Here is a 5,474-nt window from a genome sequence, read left to right on the forward strand (position 1 = left end):
GTCCCGGTAAACTAGCGTGTTTTAGCACAATACTCTCGCAGCCGGAGTGCGTTGAACCAGCGCACGGTAGGTGTGCTTCGCTAAAGCCAACCAGCGAGCCAGCATAACTTTAAGTGACGTGTACATTTTAAACTTATTCAAGAGAATATATTTACGCTATAAAACCCAAAATCACAAGTGACTAATTATTATCGCAGGGGCTTCAACAAATAAATTTGTTGGCACGAATCCACAGTCAGCTGAAACTAGCCCAGCTTAGACTCGGGATAAACCGAAGGTTCGTTACACCAGACAACCGCATTTTAATTTTGTTATATAGTTAGTGCTTTAAACTTTGACCACTTTCTTTTAATTTATACGGAAACCCATCATTCAACACTGGTGGAAATTGTGACATTTTTTTTTTATACCCTGAACCCATTGAAAATGGGAAATCAGGGTATAATGGTTTTGTTAAAATGTATGTAACAGGCAGAAGGAGGCGTGGCAGACCCCACAAAGTATATATATTCTTGATCAGCACGACGAGCTGAGTCGATTTGGCCCTGTCCGTCTGTCTGTCTGTCCGTCCGTCCGTCCGTCCGTCCGTCTGTCCGTATGTATGAACGCGTCGATCTCAGAAGATATAAGAGCTAGAGACTTCAACTTTTTTTTTAAATGTCCGTATATATCGCGCGCATATCGAGTTTATCACTAAAAAACGATAACTCATTCCGACACTTTTTTATTGATAAAAAACCTTATCGAAGATCACTTAAAAAATTATATCTCCTACATCTTTCAAGCTAGAGTCTCCAAATTTAAAATGTATATTAAGATGAATTTTATACAATTTCGATTTTTGTTAAAATTTACCCCCCACCCCTAAATTCACCCCCTCACCCTCATCTTTGTAGAAGTCGTATATCAAATACTAGAGACTTGTGCTTCGGTTTTTGGACTAGAACAATTTATTTGTACTTGCTTTTTTTTAAAAGTTTTTTTTTTTATAGAATTATTGACACGTCACCATTTCCATTTTTTTCCGTGAAGAATGTGGGTACCTGCTCGAGCGCCAGTTAAGCGCTCCCACACTAGAGTACTAGTGATTAGGGATGCTGTGTTAGGTTCTTGTGAATATATAACAACTTTGTGTTCAATGAAATAATATATTTTATATAATTTGGAACAATAGGTCTAAATTCTCTCTAGTCCGAATATAAACTCAACTAAATCTGTTCTACTCGTTAGGTTCTCCCCTTGAATGTCTGACTGGACTCTCCAGCCTCCTTAAGTTGTCGAAAGTCTTAACTTGTATATATTAGTAACGATACTAAAATAGGATTGCTTATGAAAGGAGTTACCTCACTTAAGCAAACAATGGGTACCTGCTTGTCTAAACGTTGACATTGACATTGACGTTATTATTTATAGATCACTTGTTTACGACTTGAATAATGCATTTTAAATATTTTTAGGTTTAATGGAAAGCAATAACAATTCGACAACAGCATCTGAACAACTTAACACTACTGAACGGGAAGATAGCTCATGTAGTGATGAGGGAATCGACAATCAGTCAGCTCAATCTTATTTTGGCAGAGTTACGCCTCCAAAATCTTTATTGTCAACAGATCGTTTAAAGTCAGCGTGCGTGATGGATGAAACTAAATTAGATAACCACGTCGGCTCGAAAAACGCAGTATTGAAGTCGGACTCTTTATGTGACTTGATAGATGTTTTGGAAGATAAAGACATGGATATGACAACTTTAAGTAAAAGGTAACAAATATGATATCATAAAAATAAGCAAATCAAATATAAACAATTATTAAGTAAATTATTCGCAGTATTATTATAAATATAAGTATGATTGGATGTGTTTTTTTTTTTTTCTTTTTTTAATAATTATCTGAGAATGTCTTGTGTGTAGTGTTTCATGCCGCCATGAACTCTGTCTGGCGAAGGCTAGACCTTACAAAAAATGTGTATGTTCTTCAAGAAACGATGATGAAGAGTGTGTGTGGAACGGCGGAAGAAGAAGGAAATGGTATTATAGGTTAGTTTGGCACATGAGGAGAACTAGGAGTGGTGGGACCTCGCGGAAACCAAGTGGCGCCAATGAGCGCTCTCGAAGTTACGCGGGAGTCGTTGGTTGGTTCAGGTTGTCACTCAGAACTACAGAAATATAAGCATAAGAGCTAGAAGCTTCAAATTTGGATAGTTAAGTTACCAGCAACCTCCTCTATCGATTCCCTAAATAATATTGTTACGCCTTTTTACGGGCGTTGCATATCAACAAATACCCTGTAATTTTTTCATTAGTTGAGCATAAGCATCCAAAAATTTTAATCGACGCGTTCAAACACATATATATGTTATATATATGTATGTATATATATATATGTATGTATATATGTATATCAACTCAGTTAGTCTCCCTGATCAAGAATATACATATACTTTGTGGGGCCTCCTTCTGCCTGTTACGTACATTTCAATAAAACCATTATACCCTGACTTCCCATTTTCAATGGGTTCAGGATATAAAATAGTGATGCCTGAGTCTCTGGTAGCAGTTTAGGCAAACTTATTTCTATGTGAGAGCGACAAATATGAGGAGTATGGGTTGTCATATGCATGAGTGCACTAACACCGAATGAGAATCACCAATGTGTGCAGCTCGTCGAGACCAACAGGTGCCGATCCCATAGAGCGATATAAGTGTTTTTTAGTGGTCTGCCCCTCAAAGGCCGCCAAAGTGTGGCCAACGATGTTTGTGATGCATTAGTTGTGAACTTCACTGCGATGCTCCTGGCTCAGAATTTAAGTCAAATTTTCTATATTTCGGTTCATTTTTAGAATAATTAGCATAATATTGCCAACACTGCAGCGCAGCCCAAGCCCAGTCGCCTGTGTATGTGAGTGTGTGGGTGTGTGTATTTGTGTGTGCGAAGACGGAGAGCATTGAAACCGACCCTCACTTTTGGAGTGGTGCTGTTGGGAGTTCGGAATGGAAGAGTTTTGTCTCTCCCGAAACAGAAACCTGAGTTGTGAAGGAGGAGACCGTTCCTGGTATCGTCTGTAAAAAGGACATGTACCCAACCGAGAACAAACCTCCAGACATATAAGAGGTCCACAAAGATTAGGATGATAGCCTCCTTGAATAATAGTCGGCAGAATATCCGCGCCTAGGACATCAATTTCCGCACTCTTGTAAAACTCGGCGTCTGCTAGCTGGACTTTCGGAAGTTCGTTTAACAAAAGTTGCGAAATTGGAGGCGAAGAGATGTTACCAGCCAGATTTGGGACGATGAGAGCAGAAGCGTTGGACATAAGGTCAGTCGGAATCGGAGCTACAGCTCCGATAGTTCCGGAGTCCCTAAATTAGCATAAAGAGGGCTATCGATATACACCTTTTGGACGTCTAGAAATTAAATTATTCAACAAATAAATTCTCATAATATTAATTTTATTTCATTGAATTACTAATTGTATTGAATTACTATGTGTATTACTACGTGTGATTGCGTTGTCTTTTGAATTACCAATTACTAGGTGTTTTATGTTTTGTTACCGAACCGGCAAACAGTTTTTATTATTTTATATAGCTTGGGAAGCCCTCAGGATCCTTTTTGGTGTAAGACCTTCTTAGGTGAGGGTGGTTCCACAATCATCTGGTCTATCTCTTGCTTTTGTTTCATTTATTTATACATTTTACTTTTTTCTTTTATATATTGTTGTCAGACTTATTCTTTTCTGAAAGGGAATCCCAAAGTATTCCTCTTTGGCTCTAAGACCTTCCACGATCGAATAGAAGGTTTCCTGCAATTCATTTTTTTATTTTTGCATATTTATACTTTGCTTGTTGATTAGAGAATTCCAGATGACCGCCTTTTAATTTTCTTATATAGTTAGTGCTTCAAACTTAACTTTGACCACTAGGTTCCTTTCAATTTATACGGAAACCCATCATTCAACACAGGTGGAAATTGTCACGTTTAATGTCTTTACGGCAAGGATTTGAACCTCGATACGAGAATCAATCTCGTACCGCCTGAAAATTTCTGTTTAAGAATCGTCTCGGCACGGATTTGAACCAAGGTACTGCCAATACCACCATATAGCCACGATTTCGTTTATGTTATAGAATTGTCTAGTGCACCAACACTTGCTAGAAATTGTTATTATTAATTGTGTTATGTTATGGCAAATACTTTCACCCCATTACTTTGCAAATCACAGAAGTACTTCGTAAATATGCCAACAATTGCCCAATTGGATTGGAACAATTTATTTGTACTTGCTTTTTATACCCTGAACCCATTAAAAACTTGAAATCAGGGTATAGGGTTTTTGTGTAAACGTATGTAACAGGCAAAAGGAATCATCGCAGACCCCATAAAGTATATATATTCTGGATCAGCACGACGAGCTGAGTCGATATAGCCCTGTCCGTCTGTCCGTCCGTCCGTATGAACGCCGAGATCTCAGAAGATATAAGAGCTAGAGAGCTGAAATTTTTGTGCATACGCAGTACGAGTTTGCTTTATTTTTTCGATAACTCATCCGATAACTTTTTTATCAAGAATAATCGAAAAATTGATTTTGTTTTTTGAGCCTCATTGGAATACTTTTAGACATAGAGACTTCAGATTTACTGTATATATATATATATATATATATATATATATATATGATGAATACAAACATTTTGTAATCAACAGATTTTAGATACCACGCCCCCTTCGCCCCCAATTAGTAAAAATATTATTTCAAGTACTAGAGCCTTGTGCTTTAGAATGTACACACATTTTGACCACATGATAACGCTCTGAAAATTTCATTAAGATCGTGTGTTTACAAAAGAAGTTATTCACCAAGTAAATTCTCATACTATTGCCCACGCTGCAGCGCAGCCCAAGCACAGTCGCTGCTTACTGCGCAGTTAGCAGAGCGCAGGCGCGTGAGGGTGGATGCATATATATGTATGTGTGCGTGCATAAAAGAAGTGCAGAATGATAAGAATATCAGCTTGGAGGGTTCAGGGTATCTCCTAGTCGAGCAGTCTCGACTAGAGTCTTCTTACTTGTTTTAATAAGTTATTTTTATAGAATTATTGACACGTCACCATTTCCCTTTGGTGGGCTCATGTGAATATAAACAACTTTATGTTCAATGAAATAATATATTTTATATAATTTAGTAGCAATAGATATAAACTCTCTAGTTCGAATATAAACTGGCCCAAATCAGTTCTACTCATTGGGTTCTCACTTTGAATGTCTGACTGGACTCTCCAGCCTCCTTAGATTGTCGATAGTCTTAACTTATATGTATATAACCTTAGATTGTGTTCGTGAGAGCATTCGTTAGGAACAATCGCAAAGGCAACTCAGCCGAAAGTGTACTGACCGTAATCACGGTTAACTTCTACGCCACGTAAGACCCCTTTTCTCCGCTCTGGAACAGTCACTCCAATACGGCAGAGTCAG

The 5,474-nt window shown here is 37.9% G+C and overlaps 1 long non-coding RNA gene across 1 annotated transcript; it reads right to left on the bottom strand.

Annotated features, from left to right (window-relative positions):
* Positions 1-3,871: 3,871 nt before the first annotated feature.
* LOC149090891 (uncharacterized) lies at positions 3,872-5,121 on the bottom strand. Its single transcript, XR_016197464.1, has 3 exons — positions 5,069-5,121; positions 4,211-4,285; positions 3,872-4,153 (listed from the first exon to the last, which is right to left on the bottom strand). It is a non-coding gene; the product is annotated as an uncharacterized LOC149090891 (long non-coding RNA).
* Positions 5,122-5,474: the final 353 nt, after the last annotated feature.

The sequence above is a fragment of the Drosophila navojoa genome, chromosome X (assembly GCF_054131105.1).
Source record: "Drosophila navojoa isolate 15081-1374.11 chromosome X, UAZ_NAV_1.0, whole genome shotgun sequence".
Lineage (NCBI taxonomy): Eukaryota > Metazoa > Arthropoda > Insecta > Diptera > Drosophilidae > Drosophila > Drosophila navojoa.